The sequence below is a fragment of the Cherax quadricarinatus genome, unplaced genomic scaffold (assembly GCF_038502225.1).
Source record: "Cherax quadricarinatus isolate ZL_2023a unplaced genomic scaffold, ASM3850222v1 Contig5703, whole genome shotgun sequence".
In the NCBI taxonomy this organism is placed as follows: Eukaryota; Metazoa; Arthropoda; class Malacostraca; order Decapoda; family Parastacidae; genus Cherax; species Cherax quadricarinatus.
In genome coordinates this window covers 1-17,526 of record NW_027200729.1, presented here as the reverse complement: position 1 = coordinate 17,526, position 17,526 = coordinate 1, and the positions used below count along the sequence as shown (strand labels likewise).

At 38.6% G+C, this 17,526-nt stretch overlaps 2 non-coding genes across 2 annotated transcripts; both read left to right on the top strand.

Annotated features, from left to right (window-relative positions):
* Nucleotides 1-8,075: 8,075 nt before the first annotated feature.
* TRNAV-CAC (transfer RNA valine (anticodon CAC)) lies at nt 8,076-8,149 on the top strand. Its single transcript has one exon. It is a non-coding gene; the product is annotated as a tRNA-Val (tRNA).
* An 8,652-nt stretch (nt 8,150-16,801) lies between these two features.
* On the top strand, nt 16,802-16,875 carry TRNAV-CAC (transfer RNA valine (anticodon CAC)). Its single transcript has one exon. It is a non-coding gene; the product is annotated as a tRNA-Val (tRNA).
* The last annotated feature ends 651 nt before the right edge of the window (nt 16,876-17,526 follow it).

Here is a 17,526-nt window from a genome sequence, read left to right as displayed (position 1 = left end):
CTGGACAGAGATAACAAGTTGCACGGACGTAAACGATGCCTGGGAAAAATTCAAAACAATGTTCACTACCATTCTTAATAATATTGCACCAGTTAAAGAGGTTAGGATTAAACGAAGAACTGAACCCTGGATGACTACTGAGATATTAGATAATATGAAATTCAGAGACCAGCTGCTAAAAAGATTTAAAGCAAACAGACAGGATATTGCAGCACTAAATGAATTCCAAAGGGTGAGGAACAGAGTACAGAGGCTTATAAAAGGAGCAAAGGCAAAGCACTATTGCTCAAAAATTGAAGAATATAAGCATAACCCCAGAAAGCTCTGGCAACAACTAAAACAGTTGGGATATAGCCATAAGCCAGTAGATAGGTCTAACATAGTACTCACTATCGATAATGAGGTATGCCACGAAACATCTAAGGTGGCAAATTGCTTTAATTCCTACTACACATCTGTTGCATCAACACTAGTAAGTAAACTACCAGCTGCATCAAATACCTTTAACACAGACTCTGATAAGTTTCAAACATACTATACCAATAAAGGGGTAACCCCAAACAGTTGTCAACTAGTAAGTGTATCTCATGACTTCATTCAAAAAGAACTAAGCAGGTTAAACCCAACTAAGAGCACAGGCCCTGATAACATCCCGTCTAAGTTCCTAAAAGATGGTGCTTCTGAACTGTCAATCCCTATTGCTCACATAATAAATCTATCAATCACCACTAATACCGTACCGGAGGGGTTCAAGGAGGCCAGAGTTACTCCTATCTTCAAGAAAAATAATAGGTCTGATGTAAGCAACTATAGACCTGTTAGTATACTCAGTATAATATCTAAAATTCTGGAGAGGGCGGTGTATTCTCAAGTAGTTAAGTACCTTAATGACAACAGCATTCTCCATAGCTATCAATCGGGCTTTAGAAGATCCTACTCAACCGATACCTCCCTTATTAATCTGATGGATTACCTGAGAACTGAAATGTCAAAAGGGAACCTCATAGGTATGGTAACCTTAGACCTGCAAAAGGCCTTCGATACTGTCAACCACAATATATTATGTAAGAAACTTCAAGCTATCGGTATAGGTTCTGTAGACTGGTTTAAGTCCTACCTTAGCAACAGGAGACAAATAGTCAAAATCAACAAAACGGAATCAGAACCCCTGCCGATAACATGTGGAGTTCCCCAAGGTAGTATTCTGGGTCCCTTATTATTCTTATGTTATGTCAATGATATGCCTATCAGTGTCAAGTGCAAACTCCTACTGTATGCAGATGACAGTGCTCTGTTAGTGACAGGTAAAGACCCACAAGATATTGCTAATGTTTTAACACTGGAACTGGAGTCCTGCAGCAAATGGTTAGTAGACAACAAACTATCATTACACCTAGGGAAAACTGAAGCCATTCTCTTTGGAACGAAACATAAACTGAGAAGGGTAAATAATTTTAATGTTCAGTGTAATGGGGAGTCCATCACTTTGGTTTCATCAGTAAAATATCTGGGAATCCCCTTTGACCCATGCATGTCAGGAGAATTGATAGGGAACAGTGTAGTAAAGAAAGCGAATGCCAGACTGAAGTTCCTGTATAGACAAGCACAGTGTCTACCTACTGAGGCTCGCAGGACCCTATGTCTAGCCCTTATACAATGCCATATGGATTACGCTTGCTCTTCATGGTACTCTGCCTTGACAAAAAAACTGAAAGATAGACTGCAAATCACCCAGAACAAAATCGTAAGATTCATCCTGGGGCTGGGACCAAGAGAACATGTAGGCCAGGATGAATTACAGCAGTTGGATATGCTGAATGTTGAAGACAGAGTAAAACAACTGAAGCTAAATCATGTTTATAAAATTGCTCAGAAACAGTGTCCAGAATATCTTGCTGTCAATTTTGTCAAGGTTGGGAACCAAAGCAATCATAGTACTAGGGGGAGAGAGCACAACTTTGTAGTACCCACAGTCAGTGGCCAGGCTTCAAACACCTTTTATTGTACAGCAATAAAGGAATGGAACAGACTACCCGCACATGTCAAAGCCAGTCATAGCATGAACCAGTTCAAGAAGACTGCCAAAAAGTGTCTGATGAATGAAGCTACAGAAAGGGAGGGGAATGATTTTCTATTTTTTAGCTAAAATACGTGTAAATTTTACCTTATTCCTAGTAATGACCCTCGTATTGTAGATAGTCTTAATGACCCTCGTGTAGTAGATAGTCTTTTTAGTATGATAATAAGATGTTATCTTCATTGTAGAATAATAAGAAAATATTATAACCTTTATATTATAATAATAAGGTAAAAGGACCCCAATGGAAATAAGTCACTCTGTCTGACTTTTTTGGGTTATCCTAGGTTCTCTACACATATGCTGCTATGTATGATAATTCTATGTAACTGTATTTGTGTATACCTGAATAAATTTACTTACTTACTTCAACAACAATAAAAATAAACAGTAAATAACTCAGCATTTAAAAAGCATCTCTAGTATTATTTATCTCCCTTACTCTCTAAGCATGCTAAGCTCAACTATCTGCAAGCTCATAAAAAATCTATTCCTAGCTAATCAGGTAGAGCACTTTCAGATCAATATTTTATCTATTCACCCCATACAAATACCTGTGGCCGGTAATCAAAATATTACACAGGTACGTAATTGATCCAGGGACTGCATTGCAAGTTTAGAGGAATGAAGAGATTACAGTAATAATGAACTATTTACATGTTTATATCTTGTTATGCACATGTAAATAAGGTCATGCATACTCAGAAAAATAAAAATAAGTAGTAATGTGTAATTTACAGTGCGCAAAGTCGCGGTCTACTTTCAGAATCTTTGTTAATCTACCACAGGGGATAAAATTCTTTGACGTTTCTTGAACAGTTTTGAGTGAGTTGTCCTTTAATTCATTAATTTTTATCGCAGACCAGTACATAGTGACGCAAGATTTGACAAGTGTCAAACTGAAAAAGATTACATTTCTTTTGTTCTACATCTGGTGGTGGTGATTTAACATCCCAAATATGCTGTTAACCCAGCCTGAGCAGGGAGGTAGTTACATTCACGAGTCTGCTTATGTTGTTCGATGCACCATACATGTGGCTCGTCCTGCATCATAGAATGTTGGTAGATACACTGACTCTCAGTCTCAAGTTAATGAAGTTGATTGAAGTTCTTTTAATCGTAGTAGACTAGCATGTACATCTGTCCCTGTTTTTTTTACTGAACCAATGTTTCTCCTGGGGTATACCTGGAGTGGGTTTCGGGGGCCAACGCACCCGCGGCCCGGTCTGTGACCAGGCCTAATGGTGGATCAGGGCCTGATCAACCAGGCTGTTAAAGTTGGGCGCATGCAAACCGACTTACGAAAGAGACTGCCTGGTCAGGTACAGACTTTAGGTGCTTGTCCAGCGCCTTCTTGAAGACAGCCAGGGTGTATTGGTAATTTCCTTCTGTATGCTGGGAGGCAGTAGAACAGTCATGGGGCCCTGACACTTATTGTGTTGTTTCTTACCGTGTTAGTGGGACTCTTGCTCTTCATTGGAGGATGTTGCAACGACTGCCAGGTCTTTTGTATTCATAGGGAGTAATTTTAGTGTGCAAATTTGGCACTAATGCCAGAAGGATTTTCCAAGTGTATATAATCATATATCTCCCACCTGGGTTCTCGGGAGTACAGGTTGATATAAATATATATATATATATATATATATATATATATATATATATATATATATATATATATATATATATATATATATATATATATATATATATATATGTCGTGCCGAATATGTAAAACTGGTCAATTAGCAAGAACTCATTTAAAATTAAGTCTTTTCTAAAATTTTCTCTTATACGTTTAAAAATATATTTTTTTCATTAATGTTAATGTAAAAATTTATAATTTTGCTCCAAAAGAATCTTAGAAAACTTACCTAACCTTATTATAATAAGAACAATTTATTTTAGCCTAACCCAACTAAATATATTTTAGATTTGTTGACAATAATTTAATACTAAACAAACACAGTGAAATATATTTTTTCCGTTAGGTTCAGAATGATTTTGGCGAAATTATTGCATACACAAATTTTCGCTTGTCCTATATGGCAAGATGAGCGTTGCTATTTAAGCCAAGATCGCAAGTTCTCCCTATTCGACACGACATAAATATATATATATATATATATATATATATATATATATATATATATATATATATATATATATATATATATATATATATATATATATATATATATATATATATATATATTACATATTTCAAAATTGTAGATAATAGTAATTATTTAATATAACTTTATTTGCTACAAGTATATGTGCAAGGTATACAGGCCTAGGTAACAGCAATGACATGCTTCTATGTAGAAATCCACTTCTTATGCAGAGCATTTTGGACAAATTAGGTCAACTGTGTTCCAGGATGCGACCCATACCAGTCGACTAACTCCCAGGTACCCATTTTACTGATGGAGAACGTAAACAACCGGTGTAAAGAGCACGCCCAATGTTTCTACCTTTGCGAGGAATCGAACCCTCGCGTGTGAAGCGACAACTTTAACCACCAGGCTATGGATCACTGTAGATATGTTAGACTTCGTTTTTCCTCCAACTTCTAATGTCTGTAAAGCGTTGCTGATCATCGTGGCACAACTATTTACGAAAACCTAATTAAAGTAATGTAAAATATGAAAGGTCCATATATATCTTTAGTATGCCTATAGGAATTGCCGTATGAATCAAAGGAACTATTTAAAAAGGATTATACTCTCTGGTAAATCAGTTGCAAATTTCCTGAATACAGCTCTCGCTTTTCCCATTGTTACTAATATTGCTTTAGTTAACCCACATAATAACTTCAGTTCATTTTCTGTAAGTTAATACCTGTATGTGTTCCTCACTCTAAGAGGACTGTTGTTTCTTTCACGGGGGTATGGTTTATTTTGAGCATTCAGTTATCGCTTACAGATATGTCAAGAAAAATTGTCTATAATATAAATATCTATGTCTCGTTCCTAATATAAATATGTTTATTCGTGTAAAAGAGCTGTAATCCCCAAGTGGCTTCCTTGAGGGGAATGTACATATTAACAACAGCAGTTCTTATCAAGTATTTTTGGGTTTAATAGCTTATTTTCCATATTGTGCATTGTATATGTACACTGGGCTGTTTTTTTTTATGAAAAGAACACGTCATTGCTCGTTGTGTCAATACTGTTCATAAACCAGAATTGCCATTTTTCAAATATCTTTGCAGTGATTGTTCTTCTGTAATTGGTAAGGCTAATTTAGAGAAGTCATATGAGTACGATCCCTTAAAACCTGTTAGAAACAAGAGGTAAGGAGAATCCAAGTTACCTAAAAGGTTCTGAAAATTTTTAGAAACTGTTATTTTTCGAAAATGAGTACATAGAGCACGTTCTTGGCGAAATGGTATCAATAAACTTGTGGAAAATTTTTGATTTTCCGAAGCTATAGCGCCTAATAGGTGTTTAATGTATCGATATGAGTCAAAAATGTATTTGACAATAGGGTAGAACCAAGAGTTCCCTTTGCGCATGTGCGGATGTGCGGGGGGTTTGGGGGCGACTCGGGCCTTGGGGGAGGCGGGAGTGTTTTGAATGTGGTGAGGAGGCTGGGAAAGCATGGAACCACGAAATTGGCATTCACGGCGGCCTAAGGATTAATATAGGCCTCATTTCATAATAGGAAGTGTCGTAACTGTTCCTGGTGGAGAGTGAGGGAACGTGATTTACGGGACCACCGTAATAAAGTGGTAAAATGAGTGAATAAGGGTAGGACCGGGTGACTGGCGCGTCACTATGGACTGTGTCCTGGGGAAAATTACCCTTGGTTTAATCATCACTCATCGGTCTCAGATCTTAATGGAGTGATCTCTAATGTGTATAATAATTATGAGACATTAAATCGTCTTGTGAATTGTAATGTAATTAATGATAATAACGTTGAGTTAAGAGAATGCGGGATGTGAAATAGATCGCCCTGCTCCGAGTGAATGTGTGACTCGTACCGGGGATAATGAAGATTTATGGAATCACGACTTCTAAACCAGGACGAACCGACGGGTACCTCGTCCTGCCGGAATAAGAACCGTGTCGGTGTAGCAGGACTTCGAAATGAGATGGTGAATGGAGGAAATAAGGAGTATCAATCACCCACAGTTAAGTAACCCTTCTAGTTATAACAGACTGATGCTGGCCAGTTAGGTTATGTTGTAATTGGATAGGTTATGAGTGATCCAGCTACATCAAGTGACCACCAGAGAACATCTGGTAAGTGGTGGGATTATGTACAAATGTTTTTCCTTGATGGATGTATCCAGGTGTATCCTACCCCCCCCCCCCTTCATTCAGCTAAACTAATATAATCTATACAGTCCACAATTAATTAGTAGCACCGTACTTGTGGGTGCTATCCAATCCATACTGGTCTCGGATAGATATGGATAAGATTGTGAGGTCGAAGGAACCACTTGCCGCGACCAGGGGTGGTTAAGTTTTCTCACATGTCTACACGGGGTGACTACGTTAAACAATATGGTTGTCTCCCAATGAGATTACTAGTATGTATATAATGTTGAGGTACATACAGGTAAGCACCCTAGAAAATTTTCCATAAAACTTTTCATGTTAGTGTCTCTGTCATTTAGCTGGCATATTACGCCATTAATACGAAGGATTCGAGGTTAAAAAACTGTAGTAAATTCAACTGACAATACAATCCAGTACATGGGTTTATAGTAACTACCAGTGAAAAACAAAACTCTATGAAATTTTTTGGTGTCCTAGAAAATTTACACATGTTTTACCATGTATGATAAATTGTTTAACTGTATATGTGTGCCTGTACCTAAATAAATTTACTAGGTTAAGATCTGAGAGAGAGGGTTGATATAATGTAATGAATCTGGTTATGTTTACCGAAGAGTGACCAGTCTTTACTTTTCTTTCTTTTAATTTCTAGGTACATGTAGAATGTTGAGATAGTAAGTCTAAAAGGAAATGTGAAATAAGATAGGAAATGCGACATTTTATTTACAGTACCTGAGGTAACGTAATTTTAAGTTTCTCTAATGTTAATTCAGGTGTGTTATCTATTCCTGGCTCAGTCTTTTCCTTTGTTGCTACTCGGTTCTCTCATGGCTTCGAGCTATAGCATATCTCTTCCTTCGGCTTTATATGGTTTTGCCTCAACCTGTTCATGAGATTTTCATGTGGATTAATTGTAGCATAACCCATCATAGTCAGTTTGATATATTTCCATAGAGTTTCTTGAAAATGAATAGTAGAGAGGAGGAAAATACACTCCGAGACACCATTTCTAAAAACACAAATCAGAGTTCATGAAGTAATTACCACAACTAGAAATTAAAACGAAAAAAAAGAAAAAACGTAAGTGGCCCGGTGGCCTGGTGGCTAAAAAACGGAGGGCCCGGGTTCGATTGACAGGTACTTACACAAGCAACTTATCTCAATAAACCATTCCGCGGGTGGGAGTAGAACCCGCTGTAAGTCTCAAAACTCCAGACCGTAGCGTTAGCCACTGGACTTGAGTAAAATATGCGAAGATGAGAGACCAACAAGGGTTAGGGGTATACAAAAGGCAGAATCGGTGAGGGTAGTTGGAAGAGCTATAATGAAAATGTAATCGAAGTGATATTTTTTCTTTAACACTTCCCATTACTCCTACTGACTCTGCATCTCGCATGCTCCTAACCTTCCCTGGTCTCTCATCTTCGCATGTTTTATCTTTAGCTCATCTGACCCTGCAGCACTGTATAACCATTTTGCACTTAATGCTTAATTTTTATTGAAATAATAATAATCATATCTTAATAACCTTCAAAACATAACATGACAAATACTTCATTCACTTTGTCTTACTTTTTTGGGTTATCCTCAGTAATCTACACATATACTGCTATGTATGATAATTTATGTAACTGTATTTATGTGTACATGTGTCTGAATAAACTTATTTGATTACTAATAATCTTAGAACATCAAGTTTACCTGGGTGACCTGTAGCGCAGTGGTCAGCGCAGTCGGCTCACAACCGAATGGTCCCAGGTTCGAATCCTGGGCAGGGCGAGACATATGGGCGAGTCTCCTTACACCCACTGTCCCTGTTAACCTTCAGTAAAAAGGTACCTGGGAGTTAGTCGATCGTCGTGGGTTGCATCCTGGGGAATGATCAAGCACTACAAACTACTGAGACAACTCGAATGCCTCTCAAATGACCTAATGATGCACTTTCTGTGCCCAAAGTACACGATACAAGAAAAACTGAACCTAACTCTCAAAGGGTTGGGAGGCGCCCTGAGTTTCCCTCAGATAGTAGGCTGTGATCATTTTCTCCACCTTTCCAATCGCATTTTCTTAACATTTGCCTACTAATAATTTTCTCATCCTAACACAATCCTACACAGTCACTTATACAGTAAGCAAAAATTAAACATTAACTGAAATGATAACCATAACCATCGTCTTCACGGCGCTCATAACGGAGATAAAACACCTCAATTACTGGGAGCGCTTGAGGTACCTAAACCTGTATTCCCTGGAACGCAGGCGGGAGAGATACATGATTATATACACCTGGAAAATCCTAGAGGGACTAGTACCGAACTTGCACACGAAAATCACTCACTACGAATGCAAAAGACTTGGCAGACGATGCACCATCCCCCCAATGAAAAGCAGGGGTGTCACTAGCACGTTAAGAGACCATACAATAAGTGTCAGGGGCCCGAGACTGTTCAACTGCCTCACAGCACACATAAGGGGGATTACCAACAGACCCCTGGCAGTCTTCAAGCTGGACCTGGACAAGCACCTAAAGTCAGTTCCGGATCAGCCGGGCTGTGGCTCGTACGTTGGTTTGCGTGCAGCCAGCAGCAACAGCCTGGTTGATTAGGCTCTGATCCACCAGGAGGCCTGGTCACAGACCGGACCGCGGGGGCGTTGACCCCCGGAACTCTCTCCAGGTAAACTCCAGGTAATATCTGTATAAGCATTCTATCATCTCCAAATAAATCATTTGCTTTCACTTGCAATACATTAAATATTTAACCAACTATGTACGTTCTTTACCACCACGAACTACACTAAAAAAAAGTATTAACGCCTCCCCCTCACTGAAAGAGATTTTTTGCACATGTCAGTCGCCTATAAATACACTAACATTATCAATCATCTGTATGCTACATCAATTACTTGTAACACTTTCCTCATCCATAAAATGAATAATTACTTCCAATCCCTTTTGCAACTCTTCCTGCTTATAAGCGGCCCTCATTAATTCTCATTCAGCCTAAACAATTAGCACATAACTTTCAATATTTTAATAATAACAACAATATCAACAACAATAAAAATAAACAGTAAATAACTCAGCATTTAAAAAGCATCTCTAGTATTATTTATCTCCCTTACTCTCTAAGCATGCTAAGCTCAACTATCTGCAAGCTCATAAAAAATCTATTCCTAGCTAATCAGGTAGAGCACTTTCAGATCAATATTTTATCCATTCACCCCATACAAATACCTGTGGCCGGTAATCAAAATATTACACAGGTACGTAATTGATCCAGGGACTGCATTGCAAGTTTAGAGGAATGAAGAGATTACAGTAATAATGAACTATTTACATGTTTATATCTTGTTATGCACATGTAAATAAGGTCATGCATACTCAGAAAAATAAAAATAAGTAGTAATGTGTAATTTACAGTGCGAAAAGTCGCGGTCTACTTTCAGAATCTTTGTTAATCTACCACTGGGGATAAAATTCTTTGACGTTTCTTGAACAGTTTTGAGTGAGTTGTCCTTTAATTCATTAATTTTTATCGCAGACCAGTACATAGTGACGCAAGATTTGACAAGTGTCAAACTGAAAAAGATTACATTTCTTTTGTTCTACATCTGGTGGTGGTGATTTAACATCCCAAATATGCTGTTAACCCAGCCTGAGCAGGGAGGTAGTTACATTCACGAGTCTGCTTATGTTGTTCGATGCACCATACATGTGGCTCGTCCTGCATCATAGAATGTTGGTAGATACACTGACTCTCAGTCTCAAGTTAATGAAGTTGATTGAAGTTCTTCTAATCGTAGTAGACTCGCATGTACATCTGTCCCTGTTTTTTTTACTGAACCAATGTTTCTCCTGGGGTATACCTGGAGTGGGTTTCGGGGGCCAACGCACCCGCGGCCCGGTCTGTGACCAGGCCTCATGGTGGATCAGGGCCTGATCAACCAGGCTGTTAAAGTTGGGCGCATGCAAACCGACTTACGAAAGAGACTGCCTGGTCAGGTGCAGACTTTAGGTGCTTGTCCAGCGCCTTCTTGAAGACAGCCAGAGTGTATTGGTAATTCCCTTCTGTATGCTGGGAGGCAGTAGAACAGTCATGGGCCCCTGACACTTATTGTGTTGTCTCTTACCGTGTTAGTGGGACTCTTGCTCTTCATTGGAGGATGTTGCAACGACTGCCAAGTCTTTTGGATTCATAGGGAGTAATTTTAGTGTGCAAACTTGGCACTAATGCCAGAAGGATTTTCCAAGTGTATATAATCATATATCTCCCATTTGGGTTCTCGGGAGTACAGGTTGATATAAATATATATGTATATATATATATATATATATATATATATATATATATATATATATATATATATATATATATATATATATATATATATATATATATATATATATATATATATATATATATATATATATATATATATATATATATATATATATATATATATATTTATATATATATATATATATATATATATATATGTCGTGCCGAATATGTAAAACTGGTCAATTAGCAAGAACTCATTTAAAATTAAGTCTTTTCTAAAATTTTCTCTTATAAGTTTAAAAATATATTTTTTTCATTAATGTTAATGTGAAAATTTATAATTTTGCTCCAAAAGAATCTTAGAAAACTTACCTAACCTTATTATAATAAGAACAATTTATTTTAGCCTAACCCAACTAAATATATTTTAGATTTGTTGACAATAATTTAATACTAAACAAACACAGTGAAATATATTTTTTCCGTTAGGTTCAGAATGATTTTGGCGAAATTATTGCATACACAAATTTTCGCTTGTCCTATATGGCAAGATGAGCGTTGCTATTTAAGCCAAGATCGCAAGTTCTCCCTATTCGACACGACATAAATATATATATATATATATATATATATATATATATATATATATATATATATATATATATATATATATATATATATATATATATATATATATATATATATATATATATATATATATATATATATATATATATATATATGTAAGATGGGGTCCACCTCTGGTGTAAATTGTGGGACCCATAGCCTCGGAGAAGTGGATAAAAAGGCTTCAAGGAAGAATATTTGGATTTCTTCCTGAAGCCATTTGAATATTCCACTTCCCCTACCACCCCATCTTTTAAACTATTTTTTTTTTACCAATAGGAATATTTTATTACATAATATGGCACAGAAGATTTAAGAGATACATTGTTGATATAAAGGTGGCATATACGGTACATGTTGTTACGTGTGTATCGCCAATTATAAGGCGAAAATCTCATACAGCTCCTCAGAGCTGGGGCGTGTGCCCAAAATGCAGCATGCATTACCCCTTTGAACAGCCGCGCTGAGCCGCTGGAACAGAAAACTAGCTGCCCTGGGATCCCTAGTTACCCTGATGAGTGGTTAACGCTCTCGCTTCACACGGTGATGGCCTGGGTTCGATTCCCAGCCAGAGTAGAAACATTGGACGTGTTTCTTTCCACCTGTTGTCTATGTTCCCCATCAGTAAAATGGGTACCTGGGTGTTAGTCGACTGGTGTGGGTCGCATCCTGGGACACTGACCTAAGGAGGCCTGGTCACAGACCGGGCCGCGGGGGCGTTGACCCCCGGAACTCTCTCCAGATAAACTCCAGATGAGCCAAGGGTCTCTGAGCCTATGGGAACAAACATATAATGATGGGCAAGTTCTCCATATTTTCTAGACTTTTGGGACTCCCTAAAGCTGGCAGCAGCCCCTCCTTCCTCCCTGGTGTATTGGAGATAGGTATCAGCCAAGGTAGATGCACATGTATAGTCCCACACCACCTGCTTCCCATCTGTCCAGGCTTGAAGGGTGATACCATCTGGACACTTCTGGCTGCCATCAGATCTGCATAGTTGGGGTGGCTCCCTTACTGCTGGGCATCCAGCTGTTGTGAGGCTCCTCTTGATAATGTTATTAACCTCCTCATGTCTTGCAATCTTTCCCTCGGATTTACGGCACACAAGACCATGGTACCCGAATCGGTCTGCTGCTTCACTGCCACAAATACACCTGTGTTCGGCGAGAATAGGGGCGGCAAGTCGAAGGGCAACACCGATGCGGATGGTCTGTGGGTCGAGGCGTGTGCCAAGGCTGGAGTTGGGAACAGCCAACAGAAAGTCCCCAGCATGAGGGGCTCTCACTGCCAGCAGGCGGGCTCTATCCTTCCCTGACACACTCTGAAGCATCGTTGAGGCTATATTTTCCACTATTGGACCATCCCAGTGCGATTGTTTGTAGTTGTTGGGGGGAGCAGGTCTGGTTTCTGAGCCCGTTAGATTATCCCAGATCATTGCTCCATCAATGAATTTTTGGTCCTGGGCTCCAATCTTGTCCCTAAGATGTTCAGGGAGAATCGCTGCTACAAGCTCTCTGGATGCAATACACGAGGACAGAAAAGCAGGTAACACAATCTGTGATGACTTGCGGACACCAATGCCTCCTAGTCTGACTGGAAGTGTAGCTTGGTTCCACTGCCCGTCTTCTAGAGTAAGGTTAAGTACTTTGGTAAAAATCTGCCTCAGAATACTGTCATATTCGTGCAGTATAGGGTTATCATATGAAGGTGCACATCTTAGGAAATATGTCAACCTGGGCAGACTCAAGCACTTTGTGAGAAGGTACAAGGCATCGTGGGTGTCCAGATTGCCTATTACATATTTCAAAATTGTAGATAATAGTAATTATTTAATATAACTTTATTTGCTACAAGTATATGTGCAAGGTATACAGGCCTAGATAACAGCAATGACATGCTTCTATGTAGAAATCCACTTCTTATGCAGAGCATTTTGGACAAATTAGGTCAACTGTGTTCCAGGATGCGACCCATACCAGTCGACTATGTCCCAGGTACCCATTTTACTGATGGAGAACGTAAACAACCGGTGTAAAGAGCACGCCCAATGTTTCTACCTTTGCGAGGAATCGAACCCTCGCCTGTGAAGCGACAACTTTAACCACCAGGCTATGGATCACTGTAGATATGTTAGACTTTGTTTTTCCTCCAACTTCTAATGTCTGTAAAGCGTTGCTGATCATCGTGGCACAACTATTTACGAAAACCTAATTAAAGTAATGTAAAATATGAAAGGTCCATATATATCTTTAGTATGCCTATAGGAATTGCCGTATGAATCAAAGGAACTATTTAAAAAGGATTATACTCTCTGGTAAATCAGTTGCAAATTTCCCGAATACAGCTCTCGCTTTTCCCATTGTTACTAATATTGCTTTAGTTAACCCACATAATAACTTCAGTTCATTTTCTGTAAGTTAATACCTGTATGTGTTCCTCACTCTAAGAGGACTGTTGTTTCTTTCACGGGGGTATGGTTTATTTTGAGCATTCAGTTATCGCTTACAGATATGTCAAGAAAAATTGTCTATAATATAAATATCTATGTCTCGTTCCTAATATAAATATGTTTATTCGTGTAAAAGAGCTGTAATCCCCAAGTGGCTTCCTTGAGGGGAATGTACATATTAACAACAGCAGTTCTTATCAAGTATTTTTGGGTTTAATAGCTTATTTTCCATATTGTGCATTGTATATGTACACTGGGCTGTTTTTTTTTATGAAAAGAACACGTCATTGCTCGTTGTGTCAATACTGTTCATAAACCAGAATTGCCATTTTTCAAATATCTTTGCAGTGATTGTTCTTCTGTAATTGGTAAGGCTAATTTAGAGAAGTCATATGAGTACGATCCCTTAAAACCTGTTAGAAACAAGAGGTAAGGAGAATCCAAGTTACCTAAAAGGTTCTGAAAATTTTTAGAAACTGTTATTTTTCGAAAATGAGTACATAGAGCACGTTCTTGGCGAAATGGTATCAATAAACTTGTGGAAAATTTTTGATTTTCCGAAGCTATAGCGCCTAATAGGTGTTTAATGTATCGATATGAGTCAAAAATGTATTTGACAATAGGGTAGAACCAAGAGTTCCCTTTGCTCATGCGCGGATGTGTGGGGGGTTTGGGGGCGACTCGGGCCTTGGGGGGAGGCGGGAGTGTTTTGAATGTGGTGAGGAGGCTGGGAAAGCATGGAACCACGAAATTGGCATTCACGGCGGCCTAAGGATTAATATAGGCCTCATTTCATAATAGGAAGTGTCGTAACTGTTCCTGGTGGAGAGTGAGGGAACGTGATTTACGGGACCACCGTAATAAAGTGGTAAAATGAGTGAATAAGGGTAGGACCGGGTGACTGGCGCGTCACTATGGACTGTGTCCTGGGGAAAATTACCCTTGGTTTAATCATCACTCATCGGTCTCAGATCTTAATGGAGTGATCTCTAATGTGTATAATAATTATGAGACATTAAATCGTCTTGTGAATTGTAATGTAATTAATGATAATAACGTTGAGTTAAGAGAATGCGGGATGTGAAATAGATCGCCCTGCTCCGAGTGAATGTGTGACTCGTACCGGGGATAATGAAGATTTATGGAATCACGACTTCTAAACCAGGACGAACCGACGGGTACCTCGTCCTGCCGGAATAAGAACCGTGTCGGTGTAGCAGGACTTCGAAATGAGATGGTGAATGGAGGAAATAAGGAGTATCAATCACCCACAGTTAAGTAACCCTTCTAGTTATAACAGACTGATGCTGGCCAGTTAGGTTATGTTGTAATTGGATAGGTTATGAGTGATCCAGCTACATCAAGTGACCACCAGAGAACATCTGGTAAGTGGTGGGATTATGTACAAATGTTTTTCCTTGATGGATGTATCCAGGTGTATCCTACCCCCCCCCCCTTCATTCAGCTAAACTAATATAATCTATACAGTCCACAATTAATTAGTAGCACCGTACTTGTGGGTGCTATCCAATCCATACTGGTCTCGGATAGATATGGATAAGATTGTGAGGTCGAAGGAACCACTTGCCGCGACCAGGGGTGGTTAAGTTTTCTCACATGTCTACACGGGGTGACTACGTTAAACAATATGGTTGTCTCCCAATGAGATTACTAGTATGTATATAATGTTGAGGTACATACAGGTAAGCACCCTAGAAAATTTTCCATAAAACTTTTCATGTTAGTGTCTCTGTCATTTAGCTGGCATATTACGCCATTAATACGAAGGATTCGAGGTTAAAAAACTGTAGTAAATTCAACTGACAATACAATCCAGTACATGGGTTTATAGTAACTACCAGTGAAAAACAAAACTCTATGAAATTTTTTGGTGTCCTAGAAAATTTACACATGTTTTACCATGTATGATAAATTGTTTAACTGTATATGTGTGCCTGTACCTAAATAAATTTACTAGGTTAAGATCTGAGAGAGAGGGTTGATATAATGTAATGAATCTGGTTATGTTTACCGAAGAGTGACCAGTCTTTACTTTTCTTTCTTTTAATTTCTAGGTACATGTAGAATGTTGAGATAGTAAGTCTAAAAGGAAATGTGAAATAAGATAGGAAATGCGACATTTTATTTACAGTACCTGAGGTAACGTAATTTTAAGTTTCTCTAATGTTAATTCAGGTGTGTTATCTATTCCTGGCTCAGTCTTTTCCTTTGTTGCTACTCGGTTCTCTCATGGCTTCGAGCTATAGCATATCTCTTCCTTCGGCTTTATATGGTTTTGCCTCAACCTGTTCATGAGATTTTCATGTGGATTAATTGTAGCATAACCCATCATAGTCAGTTTGATATATTTCCATAGAGTTTCTTGAAAATGAATAGTAGAGAGGAGGAAAATACACTCCGAGACACCATTTCTAAAAACACAAATCAGAGTTCATGAAGTAATTACCACAACTAGAAATTAAAACAAAAAAAAAGAAAATTGACATGTACTTACACAAGCAACTTATCTCAATAAACCATTCCGCGGGTGGGAGTAGAACCCGCTGTAAGTCTCAAAACTCCAGACCGTAGCGTTAGCCACTGGACTTGAGTAAAATATGCGAAGATGAGAGACCAACAAGGGTTAGGGGTATACAAAAGGCAGAATCGGTGAGGGTAGTTGGAAGAGCTATAATGAAAATGTAATCGAAGTGATATTTTTTCTTTAACACTTCCCATTACTCCTACTGACTCTGCATCTCGCATGCTCCTAACCTTCCCTGGTCTCTCATCTTCGCATGTTTTATCTTTAGCTCATCTGACCCTGCAGCACTGTATAACCATTTTGCACTTAATGCTTAATTTTTATTGAAATAATAATAATCATATCTTAATAACCTTCAAAACATAACATGACAAATACTTCATTCACTTTGTCTTACTTTTTTGGGTTATCCTCAGTAATCTACACATATACTGTTATGTATAATTTATGTAAGTGTATTTATGTGTACATGTGTCTGAATAAACTTATTTGATTACTAATAATCTTAGAACATCAAGTTTACCTGGGTGACCTGTAGCGCAGTGGTCAGCGCAGTCGGCTCACAACCGAATGGTCCCAGGTTCGAATCCTGGGCAGGGCGAGACATATGGGCGAGTCTCCTTACACCCACTGTCCCTGTTAACCTTCAGTAAAAAGGTACCTGGGAGTTAGTCGATCGTCGTGGGTTGCATCCTGGGGAATGATCAAGCACTACAAACTACTGAGACAACTCGAATGCCTCTCAAATGACCTAATGATGCACTTTCTGTGCCCAAAGTACACGATACAAGAAAAACTGAACCTAACTCTCAAAGGGTTGGGAGGCGCCCTGAGTTTCCCTCAGATAGTAGGCTGTGATCATTTTCTCCACCTTTCCAATCGCATTTTCTTAACATTTGCCTACTAATAATTTTCTCATCCTAACACAATCCTACACAGTCACTTATACAGTAAGCAAAAATTAAACATTAACTGAAATGATAACCATAACCATCGTCTTCACGGCGCTCATAACGGAGATAAAACACCTCAATTACTGGGAGCGCTTGAGGTACCTAAACCTGTATTCCCTGGAACGCAGGCGGGAGAGATACATGATTATATACACCTGGAAAATCCTAGAGGGACTAGTACCGAACTTGCACACGAAAATCACTCACTACGAATGCAAAAGACTTGGCAGACGATGCACCATCCCCCCAATGAAAAGCAGGGGTGTCACTAGCACGTTAAGAGACCATACAATAAGTGTC